Here is a 27040-nt window from a genome sequence, read left to right on the forward strand (position 1 = left end):
CACAAACACACACACCCCTACTTTTGTCTTTCATTTAAATTTTAATAAATTCTATCAATAATTCAATTATAAATAAATTTTAAAATGAATATTTTTCTAGTAAACCAACAGCACTGGAATACTGAAGCCTAACACATTTTCCAAGCTTTGAGATGCCTATTTAACCTTCCACATTACTTGAGTGATGACTGCAAAACAGACAGAAATTACATGCATGTATTGAATGTGTAACACTGTAGATAAAGAGGAATGATGTGTAATAGATAAGAAACTGTCCATGTGAGAATTGGGAAGCCCCTCTGGCTCATCAAACTCTAAACATGGAGTCATGTTCAAGTACATCTGTTTTAAGATGCCTTTCAAGGCCTGATTGCTGTTAAGGTAAAGTCTTATGAGCATCAGTTGTTAAAAATGCAATGTTTCTAGTTAGACACCACAATCTCCAATCATGATGTTCTCTTATAAAAATGAAAAAAAACATAATTACCCAATCTTTTCTACCACTTTTCCTAACCTAAGCAATGAAGCAGAAAACAGGCAATATTAGAGAATATGCAAGGAAACACCTTCGCTATGTTGTTGCTTATGCCACAATCCTTCATGAGGTAACACAGTAATATTTCAAAAGTTTCCCTGGATATCTCATGCTGGCAACTATTTTTGTGTGTATGTACATTATCTTTAAAGGTAGTTTTGGCTTTACTTTAAGTCAGTAAACACTTATAAATATAGTTCTTTGCTTTTTATCCTTTAGACATTTTCCTCCAAAATCTGAGGTTTATTTCACACATTTTACATGTATAAATAATCAAAATAATCATGGTTTTCTGTCACTTTCCCACCTTCTGTCACTACTGTGGGTTCATTTTCACATTCTCATCCAACTAATAAAGATATCTGCTGCTAATCAACAGAACAGACTCTGATTGTTTTTGCTTTTCTCTTCCCTCTCAAATGATTTTTTAAGTGTAAATTCTACATTCTAGAAACATCTTGAGCTGATAGTAATATCCACCATGTGTAGTCATTTGGATCTGATATTGGAACATTAAGGTTGAGAAATTAACAAGGCAAGAGTCAGGAATTCCAAAGTCAAAATTCCCACAGTTTTGTTAATTCATCTGCATTACAAAGATGTAGAATTAAACATCCTTGATGGGTACCTTAACAGAGAACTTTTTGTACAGTGTGTTCCCATTTGCACCATTAAAGATATACTATGTGGCACTAAATATACACACTTCACAATTTTACAGTGATTATACTTTGCAAAGTAAAGAGTAAAAATATTTCGACATCTTGCACTCACTGTCATACACCTACATAGTTCTCACATACTATATTCCCTGATTTAGAGATATTTTTTCACTTGCCTTCCAATATTAATTTCTCATAAATCATCTAATCATTACATAAGACCTCACCCACACAGAGGATTTAACTTACACTTAGCTTTGGCTAGTTTTATCAAGCCATCTTTTCATTATTATATCATAGTATATTTCATGGAGGACTTTGCCATAGTTATTTTTCTCTCAAAAAGGTTTTAGACATTAAAAAGTCTAATATTTAGTTAAAACAAGAATATTCTTTCAAAGGCTTTTTATTAAGATTTTATAGTTTACTTGTTTTTGACAATCCTTACTGTAAGATGTTTCGTGTAACTTTCTTTTTTCTGAATGAATTAGTATAATATACAATGTAATATATGTGTATATAATGTATATAATATAAAATTTAATATTAAGTTGGTGCAAAAGTAATTGCAGGTTTCACTGTTACATAACATGAATGTATATCTCATGTATGAATATATACATCTATATCCTTCAAAGACTGATCTAGTTGATTGGTGTATTTTTTATTGTAGATAAGTTCAAAAATATATATTGGATAGTCTCCAATCAATTGTTATTTTTTTCTCAACTACATAAAACAAAAGAAATTTTGTTTCTCAAGCAAAGTAAGAAATAGAACTTATTTTCACTGGCCTGTCATTTGAGTTTTAAACTTGTTTTAAGTTTATTTCTTCCTTACAAGTGTTTATAATACAATGTACATTTTCCCTTAATATAACTCGAGATTTTCTGGTAGGATTCATTAAGCTTTTCTCTTACTTTTACAGCTTTGTTTTTCTCTTAAAAATTTACTCAAAAAAGGGGTTTGTTCATAAATTCACAATTTTTATCCATCGATCTGTATTTCTGAGTTTACATGGTGTGTTTTAAGATATTTAAGACACATTATCATATGAGGCAGGTCTTCCTGACTTCATAATTCTTACATCTTTCCTGCAACCCAAGAATGTATTTTTCTTTAGAATACAACTGAATGTTCTTGACTGTTTATGTATCCTTATACATTTTATAATTATTTTAAGTAATTCCTTTTAAAATGTGGTTGAATTTTTAATTTAAAATATGTTAAATCTATAAATTAACTTGGTGAGAACAGACCTTTCTATAGCACTTAGTATTTTCTTCTAAGAACATAGTATATTTACCATTGATTACTTTCTATTTTAAAATTTTCCGTTAGAATTTGTGACTTTCTCATTTGTTTTAACCCGGTTCTCATTAAGTTTAGTACTAAGTTGAAGATTAATATTTGCTATTGCTAATGAAAACCTGTTTTTTTCAATATCTTTTACTTTGCAAATTGTTGATAAATAAGGGTGATATTTAGCTTTATTGATTAATGAAATTTCCATGTATGTTTATAAGCTATTTCACTAATTCATTTATTTCTTCATTTGAATTTATCTTGTCAATCTTAGTGTTATAAATGACACTTCTGAAGAGAATCTTATCAGAATGTCTTGGTATGAATATGTTAGGTTTAAAATTAGGTTGTAGAACTGCAAGGAAACATTTCTTAGAGTTGCTAAAATTCAACAACTACAGTGAGTCAAAGTGAGCAAATAGTAGAATTTTCTCAGTATTCAGACTGTGATTAATATCCCTTCCCATTATTAACTTGTACAAAATGCTATATTATTTTTGGTTTTCCCTCAAACATGCTTTATACACTTGTGGAAGTTATGGTAAGCCATCTTCAGGGTGTAGATGGTTTTGAAATCTAATATTATAATGTGGATAGCACTTAAAATTGAATCTTTAGGAAAATACAGCAAAGTAGAAAAAATTAGAATACCAATAAAAGGTCCTTTGTTGCTTTCGTTAGAGACTATATGAAATATATCTGGAGTTATCATAAAATTTTGATGAACTTTTTCTCTGAAAGTTAAACTCTCTAGCTGGTAAGATTTTTTAAAAAGTAATTATTTTACTTTAAGTTCTGGGATACATGTGCAGAACATGCAGGTTTGTTACATAGGTATACATGTACCACGGTGATTTGCTGCGCCTATCAACCTGTCATCTAGGTTTTGAGCCCCACATGTATTAAGTATTTGTCCTAATATTCTCCCTCCCCTTCCCCTCCACCCACCAACAGGCCCCAGTGTGTGATGTTCCCCTCCCTGTGTCTATGTGTTCTCATTGTTCAGCTCCCACTTATGAGTGAGAACATGTGGTGTTTGGTTTTCTGTTCCTGTGTTAGTTAGCTGAGAATAACGGTTTCTAGCTTCATCCATGTCCCTGCAAAGGACATGAACTCATTTTTTTTTTTTATGTCTGCATAGTATTCCATGGTGTATATGTGCCACATTTTCTTTATCCAGTCTATCATTGATGGGCATTTGGGTTAGTTCCAAGTCTTTGCTATTGTAAATAGTGCTGTAATAAACATACATGTACATGTGTCTTTTTAGTAGAATGATTTATAATCCTTTGGCTATATATCCTGTAATAGGATCGCTGGGTCAAATGGTATTTCTGGTTCTATATCCTTGAGGAATTGCCACACTGTCTTCCATAATGGTTGAACTAATTTACACTCCCACCAACAGTGTAAATGCATTCCTATTTCTCCACAACCTCATCAGCATCTGTTGTTTCCTGACTTTTTAATAATTGCCATTCTAACTGAAATGAGATGGTATCTCATTGTGGTTTTGATTTGCATTTCTGTAATAAACAGTGATGATGAGAATTTTTTCATGTTTGTTGGCTGCATCAATGTCTTCTTTTGAGAAGTGTCTGTTCATGTCCTTTGCCCACCTTTTGATGGGTTTGTTTTTTTCTTGTAAATTTGTTTAAGTTGCTTGAAAATTCTGGACATTAGCCCTTTGTCAGATGGGTAGATTGCAAAAATTTTCTCCCATTCTGTAAGTTACCTGTTCACTCTGATGATAGTTTCTTTTGCTGTGCAGAAGCTCTTTAGTTTGATTAGATCCCGTTTGTCAATTTTGACTTTTGTTGCAATAGCTTTTGGTGTTTTAGTCATGAAGTCTTTGTCTATGCCTATATCCTGAATGACATTGCCAAGCTTTTTCTTCTAGGGTTTTTATGGTTTTGGGTTTTACATTTAAGTCTTTAATCCATCTTGAGTTAATTTTTGTATAAGGTGTAAGGAAGGGTTCCAGTTTCTGTTTTCTGAATATAGTTAGCCAGTTTTCCAGCACCATTTATTAAATAGGGAATCCTTTCCCCTGTTGCTTGTTTTTGTCAGGTTTGTTGAAGATCCGATGGTTGCAGATATGTTGTGAGGTTTCTGTTCTGTTCCATTAGTCTGTATATCTGTTTTGGTACCAGTACCATGCTGCTTTGGTTACTGTAACCTTGTAGTATAGTTTGAAGTCAGGTAGCGTGATGCCTCCAGCTTTGTTCTTCTTGCTTAGGATTGTCTTGGCTATACAGGCTCTTTTTTGGTTCCATATAAAATTTAAAGTAGATTTTTCTAATTCAGTGAAGAAATTCAATGGTAGCTTAATGGAAATACCACTGAATCTCTAAATTACTTTAAACAATATTTCTATGTTCACAATATTGATTCTTCCTATCCATGAGGATGAAATGTTTTTCCATTTGTTTGTGTCCTCTCTTATTTCCTTGAACAGTGGTTTGTATTTCTCCTTGAAGAAGTCCTTCGAGTCCCTGGTAAGTTGTATTCCTAGGTATTTTATTCTCTTTATAGCAATTGTGAATGGGAGTTCACTCATGATTTGGCTCTCTATTATTGGTGTATAAAAATGCGTGTGATTTTTGCACATTGATTTTATGTCCTGAGACTTTGCTGAAGTTTCTTATCAGTTTAAAGAGTTTTGGGGCAGAGATAATAGGGTTTTCTAAATATACAATCATATCATCTGCAAAGAGAGACAATTTGACTTTCTCTCTTCCTATTTGAATACTCTTTATTTATTTCTCTTGCCTGATTGTCCTGACCAGAAATTCCAATACTATGTTGATTAGGAGTGGTGAGAGAGGGCACCTTTGTCTTGTGCCAGTTTTCAAAGGAAATGCTTCCAGCTTTTGCCCATTCAATATGATATTGGCTGTGGGTTTGTCATAAATAGCTCTTATTATTTTGAGATATGTTCCATCTATACCTAGTTTATTGAGTGTTTTTAGCATAAAGGGATGTTGAATTTTATCAAAGGCCCTTTCTGCATCTATTGAGATAATCATATGGTTTTTGTCATTGGTTCTGTTTATGTGATTAATTATGTTTATTGATTTGCGAATGTTGAACCAGTGTTGCATCCCAGATATGATGCCGACTTGATCGTGGTGGATAAGTTTTTTGATGTGCTGCTGGATTCAGTTTGCCGGTATTTAATCAGGATTTTTGCATTGATGTTCATCAGGTTTATTGGCTTGAAACTTTCTTTTTTTGTTGTGTCTCTGCCAGGTTTTTGTATTAGGATGATGCTGGCCTCATCACATGTGTTACGGAGGAGTCCCTCTTTTTCTATTGTTTGCAGTAGTTTCAGAAGGAATGGTACCAGCTCTTCTTTGTACCTCTGGTAGAATTCACCTGTGACTCTGTCTGGTCCTGGGCTTTTTTTGGTTGGTAGGCTGTTAATTACTTCCTCAATTTCAAAACTTGTTATTGGTCTATTCAGAGATTCAACTTCTTCCTGGTTTAGTCTTGGGAGGGTGTATGTGTCCAGGAATTTATCCATTTCTTCTAGATTTTCTAGTTTATTTGCATAGAGGTGTTTATAGTATTATCTGATGGTAGTTTGTACTTCTGTGGGATCAGTGGTTATATCACCTTTATCATTTTTTATTGTGTCTATTTGATTCTTCTCTCTTTTCTTTATTAACTTCCTCACATCAAAATTATAGAACACTGATTATGGCATAATATTCATAGCTTCCCTTGCGGAACTGAAGAGTATGAGCTAATTGTAATGAAGTAATGTATACTGCTACTTTCTTTCACAGAATATCTAAACACACAGAAAAATAATCCCATGTGATGGAAGCTTGGAATTTTTCTTATATTCTATCTGGGACACTAAATATACAAAATATATTCTATAAGAATAATGTTATGTTTTCACATGCTATTTCTGTGTTATTCATGCCTTTATGTCTTGTAATTAGCAATCATTTTTTCTCCAGCTGTCAATTCAATCTCTAAAGCATTCTATAGTAATAAAATATTCACTTATCCCCAAAGAGCTGCTGAGTACTAAACATGAAAAAGTAAGTTATTATTTTGTTTTTAGCCTCTTAACCATTGCCTCAACTAAAATGCATTCTTAAATAATCAATCGAGAAAAAGCATTATGCTACCTTTATCAAAAAGGTAAGCCAAAACTTCAATTTGTACTGCTCTTTTCCTCAGAACTTTTTAATTTCACTGTAGAATCATAGAATTTCTGAACTGAGAGAGAACATCTCATCAATTCTGCTTTTACTTTTCTCTTTTACTATAGTAGGTAACCAAGTTATTGCAGCAGATTTAAATTAAACTATTGTTTTAAATATTAGATAATAAGATAAGTCATAGAATTTCCATATAGCACCTTCAGATTGCATGTACATTTAGTAAGAGACATTTTTATTTTTATAGTGGAAACAAAGTCAACTTAACTATAAAGAAAAAAATAGATTAAACTGATTTTGAAGCTTTACTGTCCTAAATAAAAAACAAAATATTCTATTTTGATTTTTTTTTTATTTTTTAGAATTTAAATTTGGAACTACGACTACAATGATAAACATCTGAATGATTTATTCCAGGTGAAGGTAGAGTGATGTGACAGAAGGAAGGACAGAGGGATTTGAAACATGAAAACAATTTTGCTTGCTATTCCTGGCATTGAAGATGAAACAGGCTCCAAACCAGGAAATGCAGGTAACCTCTAGAAGTGGAGAATATTTCCCGGTTTATAGCAAGCAAGGAAATGGGAACCTCAGTCTCACAACAGTATGGAATTGACTTTGGCCAACAAACTGAAAATGCTTGGAAATTGATATATCAGTTTCCTCCAGAAAAGTATGCTGATACCTTGAGTTGAGCCTTGTGAGTCTCTAGACATAGGACTTACTTAAGCTACACTCTACCTGGACTTATGAACTAGAAAACTCTAAAATGATAAGTGTGTAATGTTTTAAGTCATTAAAATTGTGGAGACCTCTTACATTGGCAATGGAAAATTAATACAGAAAGCTAATATCATGTGTTCTTAACTGAAGATTATTATTTTATCCCCCACCCACCCCCATGAAGCATTTGACATGGTTTCCAGTCATTTTGATTGGCCATATTGCGGGGTGCTACTGGCTTACAGTGGGTAGAGGCTAGAGATTCAGCTAAGCATCCACAATGCACAGGACAGCCTCCAACAACAAACAGCTGTCTGGCCCAAAATCTCAATAATACAACTACTTAGAAAGCATAAGAAGTATACAAATACATAATTTTGTACAGTTAATGTTCTGTTTCTTTTTATCAAAATTTAGAATTTTTTCTTTTTCTTTCATCTTGAAATTGCACATATATTAGCATATTCTTTACTGCCTTATTAGTTATTGAGTTTTTCTCTATTTTTCTTATATATTTCCTCTTGTGCTTCAGTTTGAATTTTTGTAACATTTCTGCTGATTTACTGATCATTTTTCTTCTGTAGTGTCAGTCTGTTTTTAAGCCCACATGATAATTTTATTATTATATTTTTAAATTCTAGTGTCTCCATTATTGAAAGGGTGGGATACAGGTAAGGTAATGGTTTATACTTGTCCTAAGATTACTGATTACCTACCCATTATAATAAACGTTTGTTATAATTTTAAAAAAATATTTACAGTTATTTTAAACTTCTGATCTGCTAAGTAGTCTATGGGTCTCCTTATATTGTCTGGTTTTGCTCTTGTTTGTGGATTGCACTTTTTCCCTATTTGTCATTGTATACTAAGTTTTATTTTATATAATAGACGTTTTACATCATACATTGATACATCATAGAGACTCTAGAATTTACTTATCTTTGTCCAAATAGTGTTTAGTTTTGCCCTTGCAGGGAAGGAAGTTACTGATCAACATTACTTTGATTACTTTGTGGATGCTGCATTTTCAACTTTTTTGAGGGAGTAGGTGATTTTAGCTCTCCCCTTAATTCTAGAGCATATCCTTTAGTCATAAATCATGTTTCTTATTTCTAAGGCTCACTCCTTCTTGAGTTTCAGTGGAAAATGTGCTATGTTCTAACCCAGCAAGACTCCAAACTGTCTGCATAGCACCTGGTGGTTGTAAAATTCTCTGCTCAGTGGATTTGCCTTTGCAATTTTGCTTTCTATAGAGTTCCCTGAAATCTTGTCTTGTGCATAAACATTTTAGGAATCAACCAAGGATTCAAGGAAAATTACAAGGGGATTTTTAAGCCCTCCTCTCTGTGATTCTCCATGGTAGGCTTGTCCAACCCATGGCTCACAGGCCACATGCGGCCCAGTATGGCTTTGAATGCTGCCCAACACCAATCTGTAAACTTTCTTAAAACATTATGAGATTTTTTCTTGAGTTTTTTTTTAAGCTCCTCAGCTATTGTTAGTGTTAGTGTTTTTTATGTGTGGCCCAAGACAATTCTTCTTCTCGCAGTTTGGCCTAGAGAAACCCAAAGATTGGACACCCTGGTCTATAGACTTTAAGTCAGAGGTCCCCAGTTCCCAGGCCGCAGTCTAGTAGCAGTCCATGGACTGTTAGGAACCAGGCCACACAGCAGGAGGCAAGCAGCAATCAAGTGAGCATTATGCCTGAGCTCTGCCTTCTATCAGATTAGTGTGGCAAAAGATTCTTATAGGAGTGTGAACCCTCTTGTGAACTATGCATGCACAAGAAGTAGGTTGCATGCTTCTTATGAGAATCTAATGCTCACCCCTACTTTATCTGTGGAAAAATTGTCCTCCACGAAACCAGTCCCTGATGCCAAAAAGGTTGGAAAACATTGCTCTAAGTAGTTCAGAACTCTGAATCCTGACTTTGTAACCTTTTAATGCTAACATTTTCTGCTAGAGCCTTATCCCTGGTGTCTGCTGTTAACTGGGGAATTCACTGAGGGAAAATTCTGCTTAGATGTTGATCTCGTGTGTTATGCAACCTCTTTAAAAATTTTATGCCCCATTAGTTCCTGTTTGCTTTTGGTGATTTTTCTGAGACTTCAGTTTGTTAGTTTACCTTCTCCTCTATACCTCTCTGCCAGAGTTTATAATGATTACTGGCAAATGGCTAGTCTTAAACAAACTACTCTAACATTATCTAGGGTGAAACCTCTTTAAAATAGTATTTCGCTTTTGTTTAATTGATTGAAAAATCTTCTGAAGATTTTTCTGTTTGAAGATTGTGTTAGTCCATTCTTGCATTGCCATGAAGAAATACCCGAGACTGGATAATTTATAAAGGAAAGAGATTTAATTGGCTCACAGTTCTTCAGGCTTTACAGGAACCATCATGCTGGCATCTGCTCAGCTTCTGGGGAAAGCTTACAATCATGGCAAAAAGCGAAGGGAGAGCAGGCACATCACACAGTGAAAGCAGGATCAAATGGGAGAGAGAGTGGAGGGGGAAGTGCCACACACGTTTACATGACCAGATGTTATGTGAACACAGAGTGAGAGCTCACTTATTACCAAGGAGGTGGCCTGATCCATTCATGAGGGATCCACAGCCATGATCCAAACACTTCCCACTAGGCCCCACCTCCAGCACTGGGGATCACATCTCAATGTGAGATTAGGGTGGAGACAAATATCCAAACTATGCCAAAGATTAGTAATTAGAGTTTTCCATATTCTCTTGTCTATTATCTCTCATTCAATCAAATTAGATTTAATTTTTTTGTCTTGATATTATTTTTCTTTTAGGTTATTGTCTGTAATAAGTGCTATTTGTACCCCATACAGTCCCTCTTTACCAGGCTGATTTTCCCATTCTCTAGTGGATAATTGTGGTGTCTGCTAACAGTTCACAGCTTAGAGTTGCCTTCTGTTTGAGAGAGTTGCCTTCAGCTGCCTTGCTTGGGAAGGCTTACATTTCTCCCTGGGGCAAACTGCAGATGATGACTGATACGAGAGGTACACAGGTCCCTTTTGTCAAGGTGGAACAGTGTTGCAATGTAACTTACGCTCTATGACTTAAGCTAGACTTTCCCGAGACAAAATATTTAACTAGCTCCTTATTCTTCCCTATCTTGTTTTCCTCACTCATTAGTGAGTGAACTTTCCTCAATAAAACTCCCTTAAAATCTGATATATAATCACTCTCTCAGGTTTTATTTCTAGGTACGGCAACAAAAGACACTGACTTCCCTCAAATATGTGTGATCCTTGTATATTCATGAATCTTTAAGCGAAAAGCATTGAATAATGAGCTGAGACTTCTGTGTACTTGAAAGGAGTTTATCAGCTAACATCGTTTAATTTATAATTCTTTAGATCAGGGATGTCCAGTCCTTTGGCTTCCCTGGGCCACACTGGAAGAACAACTGTTTTACACCACATATAAAATACAATAGCACCGCCACGCCCGGCTAATGGAGGCAGAGCTTGCAGTGAGCCAAGATCGTGCCCCTGCACTCCAGCCTGGGCAACAGAGCGAGACTCCATCTCAAAAATAAATAAATAAATAAATAATGAAATAAAATAAAATAACACTAATGATAGATGATGAGCTAAAAAAAAAAAAAAAAAAAAAGTCTGCCCAAATCTCATGTTTTAAGGATGTTTACAAATTTGTGTTGGGCTGCATTCAAAGCCGTCCTGGGTTGCATGCGGCCCACAGGTCACAGGTTGGACAAGCTTGCTTTAGATCATAATTTTATTTCAGAACAGAAACAGCAGAGGCTTAGACTTCAATATGTTAGAATTTGAAAGGATTTTTATGGGTAGCTGAACAGTTGAAAGTTTCAGTCATTTGAATTTTTTTTTTTTTTTTTGCACATGAGTATGTAATGAATTTTTTCTGTATAACTACAATGTGCTTGGCATATTTTCTTTTTCTTTTTATGTTTGTATTTATTCTCCTGTGTGGCCAATGAGCATCTTGAATCTTTACATTTATGTCTTTCTCCAAATTTGGAAAGTTTTTAGTCTTTATTTATTCAAATATTGTTTTATGCTCCATTCTGTCTCCTCTCTCTTTTTGGGACTCTAGTACTCTATCTCAAACGTCCATGAAATTCTGTTTATGTGTTTTTCATTAGATACAACTGTGATTCAGGTGTCTATGACAGAGAGAGATACTGTGTGGAGGCTTTAGCTGGCTCCTATGTGTAAATTACCACACAGACCCATAGGATCTATAGCAAAGTTAATGCTGTCCTCTATATATACTATTTTTCTTTCTATGGAAAAATACATCTCTCTTACTACTAGGCTTTAGTAGAAACTAAACACTTAAAAATATGCTACCAAGTTCCTATGATACCTGAGAGACTTATCATGAAATGCATGTGGTTTGACCCACAGAAGCAGAAAGTGTTATGCCTATGGTGAGTGGTATATGTGACACTCGGCTTGAGTAGGACCTGAAGCTGTAAGTAACTTATAGGAGCAAATGTGTTTTCTCCTGTATTTCCTACCATCTATCCTCATCCTGCCACACTGCCTCCCTTTCTTTCCATATGTAGTTTCATAGCATCTTCCCTATGACCATATGTCTAAGAAAGAAAAAAAAAAAAACTAGGCTCAGCTTAGTAATGGTTCTGCGTGGTTATCCTAGCACCACTCAAAAGTGGGATAAATCCAGCATGACTGCCTGAAGGGTGGCCCTGAAAGAAGTGATGAAAGAAAAGCCTCAAAATGGGAGAGTTTTGAATAGTGCAGTCCATCTGTTGTCTGTTTTACCTGGAATGAGAGGTGGCTGGAGATACAGATCTTCAATTACTTAATGGTAGTAGATAATTATTTGCGTGGATGATAGAGGCATAAAAAGGACATATTTGGTACACTGGTGAATGGTGATCTGAGGAAGATGACTATGAATGACTCTCTTCAAATGAGCAAAGAGTGTAAAGGCATTATTTTTCCATAAGCAAAATGCTCTCGAAAGAGCCAACTTGGCTGGAGAGAATTTTACTAATTGGGTAGACAAAATGAGTTATCCCTTGCTGTCTGCCTGTTGCTTCAGCTGCCCTTGTTTTTGCTTAATAGGCTAATGGACAAAGTGGCAATAAGGATAAGACTATAAGTTAAATATGAGCACATTGCTGAGTACCCATTTGCCAACAAGAGAGGCCAATAATAATCAATATGGTAGATTGCTTATGTTGGAACACTTCCAGAAAACAAAAACAAAAACAAAAACAAAACAGTTCTTTGTTCTCACTGAAATAGACACTATAGATATGAATATGTCTTTCTCACAATGTTTCTGCCAAAATTACCAATTATGTATTTATTGAATGCCTTATTTATCAGGATAATCCACAGAGCATTAATTCTGATCAGGGAATTCATTTTAGAGCAAATTGAATTTAGAAATGGGCTCATGCTCCTGTAATTCACTGGTTTAAATTCCTTATCACCTGGATAGCTGCCCTGATACTCCAATCTAATGGCCTTCTGTATATTGCACTGAATAAGCAGTCAATAAATGGTGCTCTTTTGATAAAGTCACTAATATGGACTCAAGGGTCATGGCATGACTAACAGAGTACATCTCTTACAATTACCCTGAAATATTCTCTAACAAAATTTTTGCTTGGTATGTCTGTACCTTAGGCTTCTGCTAGTTTACAGGTTTTAGTTTTCAAGGGAAGACTACATTTACCATGGAACAAATCAATGGTCCTATTAAATTGGAAGTTGAAACTGCTTCCCGGCCACTTTGAGTTTATCGTGTCACTGAACCAATAGGCAAAAAAGAAACTGACTTGTTGGAAGAGTTGATTCTATCATGGGAAAATTGGGTTGTTAATACACCCATTTTAATTTCTAGCGATAGAGAGGAATATGTCTGGAATGCAAGAGCCTTCTGGGAGATCCAGCACATGCATATCATGTGACAAATTTCAATAGAAAAATAAAACATAACTTGATAAAGATAAGAATTTTACTGCCAGAGATGCTTCATGAATAAATGATTGGATCAATGTACCAAGTAACAAACCATGGGTCGATAAGGTGCTTTCTGAGGACAAAGGGAAGGATATTTTAAACAGCAGCTATGACTGTGTGAGGAGTAGGAACAAAGACTTTCGTCATTCTATTTGTTCTTTGCTTTGATGTGAATATTTGTATGCAGGTATGTATTACCAATTATTTTTCTTTTAAACATTTCTTATTCCTCTACCATGTACATAATATGCTAAGAGAAGATAACCTTATATGTTAATATTTAGGTTACAGAATATCAAAGGGGGAGTGTGACAAATATGAGAATGGACTTAACCTAAGACAGATAAGGTGGGATTCTATGTATTTCTTTTTTAGCTAAGTGTTAGCATATTTTCGTAAAGCAGAGAATAGCATAAAGGTAAACAGAATAACAATTTTGATAATCTCTCTATCTGGAGGTTAAAAATGGTAAATAGATTATTATAAGATGCCACGTCACCATGGCTAGATTGGCCAAATGAGAATCTTGCATGAAAATTGAAAGGTGAAAATAAAGCAGTGACCATTACTCAGACGGATCAGTCTCAGGAACAGTCTCTAGGTCACATGGACGGATAAGTCTCAGGAATAGGTAGGCCCTCAGTGGCTCCCAGCTTGTCTTATGCTCGTTTGTGTTTTTGAATGCTGCCCTTGCTGACTAACACTGGCCCAAGACCCATCCCCAGATGCAGAAGCAGTGGTACACAAAAGCAGCAGTTTGCCATAAACTACTCCATCTTTTCCCAGTCTGCATCATCAATCTGGTGCCTGCGTGTGCTTGGACCACTGGCTTTGCCTGCAAACTCTGACTTTTTCAATGTTAGTTATTCAGGACATTTGGTTAGTAATTCCTTTTCTCATTATACAGCATCAACTTCCAGATTTTTAATTCCCTAGTACTTCCCTTATTTACATAATGTATACTTCCAAAAATACATTTCTAGTTATCTTGGGTCATAGTTGTTCTTCTTTCCCAGTTAAACCTTAACCAATATATTCAGTGACAATATTTTTTATTTCTAGTTAATTTTGCAACCTTTAAATAAATCTGCCTTGTCTTTGAAAATTACTTATCCCTTTATTATTAATTTATAATTTATGATTCTAAACGCATATATTTGTATTATCTGAAAATTCTCTTTTCTAAAGCCATCAGTATGTATGCAGTTGCATTCAATTGGTCACCAGAAAGAATAGCTATGTACTCTACCATAACCAAAAAAGCCAACTCTACAGTTACCAAGATGTTATATGAAATTTTTCCCACCCCCAGATTTTCCTGCAGGCAACAGCTTATTGTATTTGTAGAAATTTCTGCATGAGCTCTTTGAAAGGATGTTTTGAATTGTCCTAAATTTGGTTTTAAGCAAGAATCTAGTGAAAAGTTACTAAATTAGACTGAGTTGTTGCTGACTGATAAGCTTAAGTATCATTGCTACCCAGAAAAATAGGGTGTTTAACAAAAATTTGGTGAGACTTATTAGAAAAAAAATAAAGTAATTCCATGTATGCACCTTACCATGTGGAACTCATCAAACTTGTGAAGCCAAGTTTGACAAGCCAAACTCAAATCTTCTCGTCCTTTCCATCTTGGTGACCTCTACATTAATTCTCTTTCCCAGACTAACACCAAACATCAGAAATGATCTTCTCATCCCAGGGTTGATCTTTCTACAAGGGGAAATCTGATTTTTTGACTGTGATATTTTAAATGTCTTCCCACTACTGACAGCATGAAGTATATTTATTAGTATGATCTTACTCCCACCACACCCATACACATTGAATTAATTTAACTTGCTGCCAACCTCTATCCCCATACATATTGAATTAGCAAGTCATAAGAAATGACCTACTTTACTATGTCTGGCTTTTTCTTACCTGCTTATTTTTTAACATGCAATTCTTTGCTGTTCTGCTTTTCTGTATTTGTCTTTCTGGAAAATCCTACTCATATTTTGCTTAATATATCATCTATTCCAAGAGACTTTCCCTAATCTCCTTTACTAAAATTTATAAACATTCTGTTTTGATCTTCTAGGATTATAATAAATAACTTATTGAAATATATAATTATTTGTGTACAAGCCTGTCTTCCCTCCTAGGCTTTAAATTTCTTGAGGAGAGGAGCCAAGTCATAGAAACTTTTATATTTCCAGTGGCTAGCACAGTTTCTGCTGCTTGATGCTCAATAAATATTCAATTGGCATCACCTATGCTACAATTTTGTAATGAATTACTGAGAGATTCTGAGTATTGTTTTGCGAAGTCTTTATATATATGTATATATACATTATATATACACACACACATATATATATGGCCATTTATTCTGTATAGTTTAGTAGTGGTACCACAAGAAGTGTTAAAATTGATGAATATACTTTATAGAGTTAAGGACCACAGAACTGGCATGGGATTCATATTAATCTAAGAAAATTACCTGTGTGATAATTAGATTCTCTCCTGAGTTATTTCTTAATTCTGTAATCCTATTTTTAATAGTAAAAAATTGAAAATGTATGTCATGATATAAAGTGGAGATAACTAAAAATCTGCATTTTCTTGATACTTGCTAGAATATGATACATTTCAATAATTACTAATGTTAACAACAATATGAAAACAGGGCCACTTTTTCTAGAGAAAAACATTTTGCTAACTGTAAGAGCTAAAGTTAGAAATGAGCTTGAAACTTTTGAACTCATTATCTTAAAATCACCTTTAGCTCTAGGACAGTATAACTTTATACAAAACATTTCTATGGTAAATTTAGAAGTAGGGCAATAAATATTTTTGCACATTTGCACAACTTATGCTTCCACTTTGATGGAAGAGACATTCTAAAATGACCTCTTCAGCTATAATTTATAAGCTAGTGTAACAATGCAGTGGTCTTCATTTTTTTAAACTCCAAAGTCCAGTAATCTGATAAATTTAGAATCCAGAAATGTCCATAAAAATTGAAGCTTTCCATTTAAGAATGCTCTCTTTACAAATTAAAGCATAAATTTTCTGTATAATACTTGCTTGGGTACATATTAATAATACAAACTCTGCCTGAAGTTTGTCCAGAGTCAAATTTTTATATCTTTCATAACTAAAAGAACCTCCCAAAATCACATTTAACAAACTGCAAAAATTAGCTTGGCTTCTTCTTTAATTAGAATCAAATCTTTTCCCAAAGAAAAGCACCTTATTAAAATATATTTCCAAAATACTTACATGGCTTTGTGACAATCCTGATTTTCCCAGGTGCCTTTCAGGCTGCTGGGGAATCTGCTGATTGGCAATTGCTTTGAAAACTATTCAGACTTGGGTTGATTTCAAGGCCTGAAAATAAATTCCCAAATGGATAGAATTCCTACAGGTCTTTTTGGAGTTCTAAAGTATTTTAGGGAACTGCTAAGGCTACAGGAGAATGAATTCCAGTGCAGATGAGCAGCTGATCATTTGCGTGATCTTAGACAAGTTTCCCAAATTCTATTTGCTTCATTTACTTTATTGGAGAACTATGTATGTGTAGGAATGGTGGTAAGGAGGAGGTGACAAGTCTGTGTAATAACTTCTGAGAAACTCTTAATATATAATTCTAGTATTTTGTGTCTATAAATTTATTAGTTCCCAGCATCACTTCATAAAATATCTGAATTACCATGATTTGTCATGCCTATCCTACATTTAAATGCTCTCTTTTGGAAATATCTTGTCCTAGACCTACCCCACCATCTCCCTGCCAGGAAAAGTAATGCCTAAAGAGGCAGGTTTCTTAATCTTTCCCGACTGTGAAGGTAAATGAAACCTCAAGTCATAAATATATAGGAGCATGGTCTGAAACTAAAAAACAATATTATATGTTCACAATTAATTTGTATTTCAGTTTTGAATATTTCCTTTATTCCTTCCCTTGTTTTGTTTGTTTTGAAGGAAAAGTGGCATTTGTTTTCAGCATTGCCACTAACATTTGTTTTGCAACTTTTACAACTGCCAACACAACCTGGTTTTATATCAGGCTAGGCCTTGATTTCTTGTTTGAGGGACCCTTTTCACTCATCTGGTTGTTCCAAGTTTGCACACAACAGTGTTATCTCATAAATTCTCTCTTACAGATTCTCCTGCTTCAATATTGCTCTCACCATTCTGGAACATCTGCAGTAAAGAACTAAAGATACAGAAAATATTTGTAAAATTTTGTCAGAGGAAAATACAGCACTGCACTCGGGGTTTCTGGGACACCTCCTAGATAAGAAATTGTTGGCAAATATATTATTCCTTCCTTTCTTTCAAATCCCTGAACTCTTTTTTAAGAAGCAGTGATTTTGTGGTCAGGTGCAGTGGTCCACTCCTGTAGTCCCAGCACTTTGGGAGGCCGAGACAGGCAGATCACATCAGCCCAGGGGTTCGAGACCAACCTAGGCAAGAAAGTGAAATCCCATCTCTACAAAAAATACAAAAAGTAGCAGGGCATGGTGGCACACGCCTGCAGTCCCAGCTGTCCAGGAGACTGAGACGGGGATTGCTTGAGCACAGGAAGTCAAGGCTGCAGTGAGCCAAGATTATACCACCTACACTTCAGCCTGGGTGACAGGGTGAGACTGTGTCCCCCCACAAAAAATAAAATAAATAAAAATAAATAATAATTTTATTTTTTTCTTCTGAGTTGACCATTATTTTGTCAAAGCACTCCAGGTCTCTTCGGGAAATATCTAATGCTGTATGCATGTATTTTTTATCATCCCTAGCTCAACTGAAATATATGTTCTTAAGTATTTTTATTTAGGGTACTTGTTTTTTGTATGAAAATCTAGCAAAGAAAAATCTGATAAACTATTCTTTATGCCGCCTGATTTTAAAAAATTGTATATTTGTGGTAATATTTGAAATACATTTTACACAATACCAACATTATCATTCTGACTCCATATATGCTAAAGATCACTCAGGTAGATGATAGTATCTCAAATTACCTCTTTGTAGGTTCTCACTAACAGGTCATGTTTGAACATTTAGCTTTAATGAAATAAAATATCAGATGAGCCAAAACTATTGACAATCAAGAAAGCTGTATGCATCAGTAGATAAAAGAATGGAAATGTAGTCAGATTGCAAGATTTATATGTTGGACCCAAACTTTTAATAGCTGTGCATCCTTGAGAAAATTATATATACCTTCTGTGAATTGCAATTCATTCATCCTTAAAATTGGATAATAAAATTTTATGTTTTTTTAGATTTATTTTGAGAGTAAAATAACTGAATGATATTTAAAGTGTGATACACAGTACAGACTAAACAAGAATTGTTACAATATTTTATTTTAAAAACTTCAGTATGGCAACAATTCAATTGATCAACACAGAAAATTGGAAAAATCTCTAGTAGCTCTTTGTTCTACTTGATTATGTGTTTCGAAGGATTAAAAAATTGAATTCCTTCAAACAGCAATATATGTGTGTGTGTGTATATATATGTGTATATATATATATACCAAGTAATATTTTGGGGTTGCTTTCTTTGCATTGGTTTCTTGTTTCTATTTTTTTACATTTGCATTGTGCCATCTAATTTACATTTACTCCGATCATTTAAAAACTTGTTGTTCTATCTATCTATCCATCCATCCATCTTTTCAATGTAGGTAAGTACAGGTAAAACAATTTCACATAGTCATATATTGATACGCTGTTGTTGTAATAATGTTAGGTTATATAGCAAATAATAAAATTCTCAAAAACATTTTAAGTACATTTTATATGTCAACCAACTGGTCTTCACACGGTGTGCAAATAATGATCCTAAATCCAAGATATTCTGTGTGTCCCTATATTTCTAAACACAGCTCAAGTCTCACCAGTAAAAACGGGAATTATCCTTTTATGTTTTCTCCTCCCCTTCTCCTTTTCATTTCTGAGAAATGACAGAAAATGATTTTTTAAAATATTAGATTAGTCAAGCAGCAGTCTCCTTAGAATTTTGAGCTATGTTTGAACTTGGGCAAATCACTGCTAAGTCCCAATTAATCCAATTGGGATCAAATACATCATAGACTTTAAGAAGTATTCTGCTTCAAAGCACATTATTCATTATGTCATTTTCTTCCTCAAACTTCTTGACTCAGGTGAATATTATTATGAGCAGAGATTCTTCTTTCAATTAACCTTTTCATGAAAGGTTAATAGAGATTTTGTAAATTTTCAGAAAATGTATCTAAAGAATTACTAGTGCAAAAAGGAGAAATACTAACTACAAAGCATACAATACAATTCTATGTAAAATATGACTAGTTTATTTAAAAATATGTTTACTCTAGATTTTCTGTGCAAACATAGTTTTAATTTCTGATAGAGGCAGAGTTGGCTTTTTTTTTTTCTCCCATTAAAAAAAATAGAAAATTTATAAACAAACTGACTTTGGGAGGATACATTTTCTTCAGATGCAAGGATATCTATGCCTCTGAAAAATTATGTATGGGTTGCATGTAAAATGTCAAGTGTCATATATAAAGGATCTCATGTTACAAATAAAATGGAAATGCTAGTACATACAGCATTTAAAGAGTCATTTTGATAATATATGGTTAACAAACTAAGTTGATTTTGAAGTTGCTTTGTAAATTACAGTTTGCTCTATCTTGATCATTTTGTTTTTATTTAAAAGAGAAAAACTCTTTAAATTGCAATTATGAAACACTAAATAAAGAATTTCATATAAGCAATACATCAAGGAAACCTTCATTTTGATCTTGGATGCCTTGCTTTGCCATTTCCTGACAGTAAAACCTGAAACACAGCAATTAACTTTTTTATTCTGTTTCTTAATTGTATTAGTGAGAGTTCTATAGAGAAGTAGAACCAATAGGAAATACATACCTACATATAAAATACATGTATAATTTTTATATATACGTATATATGTATATGTAAAATTTTCTGGGGAGATAGTCAAAAGAGACAAGATGTTATTTAGATAGGAGAAAAAAGGTCAAGTGATCTTTGTACAACATGTTGACTATAGTTTGTAACAATATATTGTATTTTTGAAAATCAGTAATGAGACAGGATAGTTCCCTTGACCCCTTTGCAGGACTCTTGAAGGGGTAGCTCACTTACTTAGCTCACAGATCTCAAACATCTTGCAGGAAGGGGAGCATGCAGGTGAGTGGATGCAGGGGCCAGGACAAGTCTGGAGCCAATCCTGTACCTGCCTGTGGCAGCATCTAGGGGTTTCCTGTGACCTCTGGAGCCCCAGAGGGAATGTGTTACAGCAGGCTTTTTTAGCTTTGCCATCCGTGGGCAGCTTAAGTGTTAAACAGCTCACTCAGTGCCACAGCCTCTTACACCAGCACCTGGGTCCTTATCCAATGCCCAAGAGGAATGAGGTCACACAGACTTAAAGGATGGTTAATGTGGAGATTTTACTGAGCAGTAGAAGTGGCTCTCAGTGGGATGGGGAGCTGGAAAGGGGATGGAGTGGGAAGGTAGTCTTCCCCGCCAAACTCCTCTGCTACCGTAGTCTCCAATGTTCAACTGCTTCTTCTCCTCTTAACGTTCAGACCCTTCTCTCTTCTGTGTGTGTGTTGAGTCTGGGTTCTGGGGTTCTTATGGGCACAGGATGGGGACGTGGCAGGCCAAAAGGCAACATTTGGGCAGGAACATGAGGATGTGTAGTTCTCATTTAGAGCCACAGATCCAGGCTTGAGGGTGGAACCCCTGCCAGGTGTTCCACCATTTTCTACCTAGTATTTCCCTGCCTCCTGTCCGAATTACTTACCCACTTTGAAGAAGCACATATAACTGCCATTAGAATATGGATGACAACAAATCTTAGCTACTTCTTGCCCAGGGGGCATCGTTTTTGGAAAGTGGAAGTCAGATTCGTGGAGCCATCTTCTGAGGCTCCAGTTGCCTGAACGTTTGGAGTTTGATGGCCTCTAGGTGTAAAAGGAAGAAACAAGTTTACAAGGTTAAGTATGCATGGGTCAAACATGTGTATTATACAACATAAGAATCTAGTGCAAAGATTGCAGAAATAAGAAGTGAAATATACTAACAAATTGTGCACTGAGCTCTTTGGTGAAAGAAATTAAACCTTGAATGGGAGTGGTTAAAGTTTAGAAGAAGGATTACTGCTCTTGCTACATCTGTAGCTGTTAAAATGTGCACCTTGGGAATGCTGGCATTTGTGGGCTTGCACGGTGGCCATTAAAGCTTCTGTCTCTTTCTTGTGTCTCTCTATTTCAATTGTAAAAGACCAAGGTGGCCACTTTAAAGAGGACCTCTAAAGTACTATCTGGCCCCAGGGTCTGTTCCATTTCTGCAGCTTCCTCCTGATATCAGGGGCTGCCTGAGTAATTTATCCTTTAGGATTAATTGTCCCTCAACAGAATCAAGAGATAGAAAGGTGTGCTTTACCAAGACCCCTCTTAGCCTCTCCAGGAATGTGGTAAGATTATCATTAAATCCCTTGTCTATGATGAGTAGTTTCATATAGTCGAGAGGCTTAGTTCTAATCTTACATAAGCCCTCTGTTATGCACATCTGCAAGTGTCTCCTCTTCCATTCTCCCATCTCACCACTGGAATCCCATTTAGGGTCATCCACTGGTACTGCTTTTCCTCCAGTTGGGTAAAGTTCGGCCCCTTCCCTGACACCATATGTAATAAAAAGCTCATTCCCAAATCTCTCTGCTGCTTGCAGAGGAGGCTGCTTCTCAGTATTTGTCAAGGTCTAATTCAAAAGTAATGTAATGTCTTTCTAGGAGAGTTCAAATACTTGGGTTAAATTCTGGAAAGCCTCTATATATCTGTCAGGGTCATCTGAAAACTTGTTGAGATTCCCCTTAATTTGCTTTAAGTCTTACAGAAAGAAGGGGACCTGGACCTTACTGGGGCCAAATTCACCAGGCATCTTTTGAAGGGGCAAGAGTGAGACTGGAGCTTGTCTAGGGTGAGGATTTCTAGGAGGAGGCAAGCAAGAGAGAGAAACTGAATAGGGAGGACCAGGTGGACGAGAGGAACAGGGCTGGAGGGAGCTGGATCCCCTGCTGAGGGTGCCGCTGGGATTCATTTCTTTAGTTCCTTGGGATTGCCCCTGGCAGCCTCTCCTGAGAAAGTAAACTCAGGGCTAGATCAATCCTACACTGTCAGTAAAGGTCTGGATTGCCCTGCAAGGTAGAGCAAGCCTGCACATATGGGGCCTCAGACCATTTGTCCTCATGTTTACAGAAAAAGTCCAACTGCAGCATGGTATTGAAATAAATGGTTCCTTCCCAAGGCCAAGCCAGTCCTTCCTGTAAATCATAATTTGGCCAAACCTCTGTGCAGACGGCTATGAGACATTTTTCCTTTAGAGTCTGATGGTCAAAGCAGTCCCAGTGATTCAGGATACAGTCCAGAGGAGTATAAACTGGGGGTGATGAAGATAGCTGGTTGCCATCCTGAAAGGGAAATAGGCGTCCCTCATTTCCCTTCTTTCTTTCAGCAATAACATGGGGTGTGAGGTATAGGGGAAGTGGGTATCTCTCCTTTCTCTACCATCTTTTTGTCCCTGAATTCCAGCGACATTGGTATGTGCCTTCCATGGGTGCCAATACGGCTTGCACCCATACAGCAAGGAAGATCTAGAGAATAGGAAATATCCAAACTAACCTATGCCTCTATCCCTGCTACTGTGGACACTCCTTGAGTTCTCAGGGCCTCATCTATGCCATGGAGCATGGCCTCCTTTCATGAAGTGGGAGTTTAATCAGCAGGAATTCATCCTGTCCATTTACTCTGTGACTGTTGTCTGGCTTTGAATCTCTCAGATCTGGTTTTCCATTTTAAGGCTTCAACCTGAAACTTGGAATTGAGTTTGGGACAAAAAGGGTATTTCATGGTGGTGCACGGATGTATTTACATTAAGTCCCAAATGTGTCCTGCAAATTCGCAGATATCAGCTAGCAGGGGCTGCTCCTCCGTTGTTTTCCTTATCATAAGCAGAGTCCTGGGGAAAAGAATCCTCTCAGAAAAGAAAAAAGAAACAGCTTAAAGTACAAAAAAGAAAGGGGAAGAGAACTTCCCATTCTATGCAAGTGGGTTCCTTCAATTACTGTATTCCTCTCTTGGTTCAGACCGATAAGGACCCCTCAGCCATGGGAGAAAAGGCTCTGTGGGCACTAGCACGTGGCAGGAGGGGATGGTGGGTGGAAGATTATGGCAAGTCTGCTGAGCAGGGCCCCAGAGGCAGCCCTGCGCATTGGTTTCCTCCCACCCTTTGTAGCCATTAGGTGTGGCTCTTGCATGCCACGGATGTTTCCAAGCATCCCAGATAGGTGAGGAGGGGGCAAGAAGGGGAGCCACTGCAGGCCTGCCCATCTCAAAAATGTGCCTGTGGCTATCGGGGTAGGGTTCTGGGTTGGACCTTTAAGAACGAACAGAAATCACATTGTTGTTAATTGCACCTCTGATGGCTCAGTCAAAGGTACATTCTGCCTAATATCATTGCTGCAGTCTGTAGCAAAACCCTTCACTTTATAAAAGAAAAGATAGGAGCCATTTCAAATTGTGAAAATAAAAGATGCCATAGGAAAGTCTGGAGGTCTTGGATGGCGCCTATGGTCAGAGACTGGAGGCCAGTCCAGGGGCCTTCCAGTAACACCCAGGCTGGAGTACGGTGGCACAACCTTAACTCACTGCAACCTCCTCTTCCTGGTCTCAAGTGATCCTCCCACCTCAGCTTCCTGAGTAGCTGGGAATACAGGCACCTATCACCACATTCAGCTAATTTTTGGTACTTTTTTTGGTAGAGATAGAATTTCTCCATGTTGCCTAGGCTGATTTCAAACTCCTGGATCAAATGGTTCACCCACCTCAACCTCTCAAAGTGCTGGAATTACAAGTGTGAGCCACGGTGCCTGGCCTGTTAAGACTTTTGATTAAATAAATATTATTTTATAATAATATGTGATATGATTTTGATCAAATGTTTTGAACGTTAATTTTTGGCAAACTTACCAAAATCAAAATTAAGTCTTTTTGATCTTGAATTAACTTTTGGATACTTCAGAAGGGCTCCTGAAAGTTCAAAAGAGAGACATTAAACAAATCAGGTGAAATTTTATAATGTTTATGATGGAAGCACTAGGCTGATACAAACTACCCAATACTCTATGTATGCTAATATTGAAACACACTATACACACCATGCCAAACCTTAGCTGAGGCCTAAGAATCTGGTAAAGCCAGCTAAAATTGTCTACCTTTCTCTTATAATAGATTGTATTCGATTATTTTTATTTATATTTGACAAGAGTAAACACTTAATTTTTATCCTGTTTGATAATCCTAATGTTTTAAATAAAATATTTTTGTCATTTACACTTAATATGACCTCTTATAGGCTTGGGTTTATATCTATCATTTAATCTTTTGGGTTTTTTTTTTTTTCTTTTTGGAATAATGTGTTAACCAGTTTCATAGTCCTTTGTTCTCTCTTCCTTTTTTTTTCTTTTTTTAAATTGAGTACATTATTCTATCATTCCACTTTGACATACGTCTTACGCATATCTTCTCCTGGTTACCTAGAGCAGGATTTTTCAACTTTGGCAATATTGACATTTTGGGTTGACTATTTTTTTTTTTTTCATGGATGTGGTCCTGTGCATTGTAAGATGTTTAGCAGCATGTTTGACATCTATTCACTACACGCCCATAGCCCTTTCCTTTCCAATGGTAAGAAACCAAAATATCTCTTGATATTGCCAAATGTCCTCTGAGATGTCAAATCTCCTCTTATTAAGGACTATTTCAGCTGGGTGCAGTGGCTCACACATGTAATCCCAGCACTCTGGGAGGCCAAGGTGGGTGGATCACTTGAGGTCAGGAGTTTGAGCCCGGTCTGGTCAACATGGTGAAACCCTGTCTCTACTAAAACTACAAAAATTAGCCAGACATGGTGGCACATGCCAATAGTCCTAGCTACTTGAGAGGCTGAAGTAATAAAATCGCTTGAACCCAGGAGGTGGAGGTTACAGTCAGCCGAGATCGCCCCACTGCACTGCAGCCTGGGTGCCAGAGTGAGACTGTCTCAAAAAAAACAAACAAACAAACAAAAAAGAACTACTTCCCTAGAGACTAAAACATGTATTTATTTTGACTTAATATGATTTAATATAAAAATGATCTAATATAATATAATATGATTTAATATAATCTACGGTTGATCCTTGAACAATGTGGGGGTTGGGATTCTGAGCCTTCATACAGTAGAAACTGTGTATAGCTTTTGACTCCTCAGAAACTTACCTATTAATAGCCTACTGTTGACCAGAAGCCTTACCAATAACATAAACAGTCAGTTCACACATTTTACAAATATTATATGTATGATATACTGTATTCTTACAATAAAGAAAGACAATGTTACTAAGAAAACCATAGGAAGAGAGAATGCATTTACAGTATACTGTGCTGTGTTTATGAATACTACAAGTTTGAGTCATCTGTTTGTAAGATGAATTATCTGTCTCAAATGGTGAGCAACTGCAACTGTGGATCTACATACCAAGCTACTCAACCTTTCCTTCCTTCCTTCCTACTTTCCTTCCTTCCTTTCTTCCTTCCTTCCTTCCTTCCTTCCTTCCTTCCTTCCTTCCTTCCTTCCTTCCTTCCTTCCTTCCTTCCTTCCTTCCTGCCTGCCTGCCTGCCTGCCTGCCTGCCTGCCTGCCTGCCTGCCTGCCTGCCTGCCTGCCTGCCTTCCTGCTTGCCTTCCTGCCTTCCTGCCTGCCTTCCTGCCTTCCTGCCTGCCTTTCTCTCTCCCTTTTTTTTTCTTTTTTTTTTTGAGATGGAGTCTCGCTCTCTCATCAGGCTGGAGTGTAATGGTGCTATCTCCACTCACTGCAACCTCCACCTCCCGGGTTCAAGTGATTCTCCTGCCTCAGCCTCCCTAGTAGCTGGGATTATAGGCACGCACCACCACATCTGGCTAATTTTTATATTTTTAGTAGAGACAGGGTTTCACCATTCTTTCTTTCTTTCTTTTTAGACAGGGCCCTGCTCTGCTGCCCAGGCTGGACTGCAGTGATGCAATCATAGTTCACCACAACCCTGACCTCCTCTCATTTTAGCCTCCTTAGTAGGTGGGACTACAGGTGCCAGGCACTGCGCCCAGCTAATATTTTACCATTATTATTATTTTTGTAGAGACAAAGCCTCCCTATGTTGCCCAGGCTGGTCTTGAACTCCTGGGCTCAAGTGAACCTCCTGATCTGGCCTCCCAAAGTGCTGAGATTATAGGTATGAGCCACCACACCCAGCCTCGACTTTTTCTTTTAATGTCATGGATTTTCTTTACTTCTTGTGTGCATTCCCAATGTCACTGGTGGCACTTTGTATGGGTCTTCTGGTGTTGCTCAAGGTTTATGCTATTGCACTAAACATGATGAAAATTATGTGAGAACCACAAGAGACCACCTTGTACTGCAACACACAGTTTACTGAAGAGATAAACTGCTCATGTGGAGATGATATTTCATGGCATGTAAGCAGATACTCGTAACACTTGAGTTCAATGCAATAGCAACAGGAAGTGACCACAGAATTCTAACAGTAGTAAAAT

At 36.4% G+C, this 27040-nt stretch overlaps 1 long non-coding RNA gene across 2 annotated transcripts in view; it reads left to right on the forward strand.

Annotated features, from left to right (window-relative positions):
• LOC139362170 (uncharacterized) overlaps positions 1 to 27040 on the forward strand; it is a 215935-nt gene that overhangs the window by 135351 nt on the left and 53544 nt on the right. Inside the window, exons 3-5 of one of the 2 annotated variants that reach the window (XR_011620529.1) lie at positions 7098 to 7212; positions 8045 to 8074; positions 11817 to 11873. This is a non-coding gene — a long non-coding RNA (uncharacterized lncRNA). Of the gene's footprint in view, positions 1 to 7097; positions 7213 to 8044; positions 8075 to 11816; positions 11874 to 27040 lie in introns of those variants that run through there. The other variant, XR_011620530.1, reaches the window with a different exon arrangement.

The sequence above is a fragment of the Macaca nemestrina genome, chromosome 3 (genome assembly GCF_043159975.1).
Source record: "Macaca nemestrina isolate mMacNem1 chromosome 3, mMacNem.hap1, whole genome shotgun sequence".
NCBI classification, from domain to species: domain Eukaryota; kingdom Metazoa; phylum Chordata; class Mammalia; order Primates; family Cercopithecidae; genus Macaca; species Macaca nemestrina.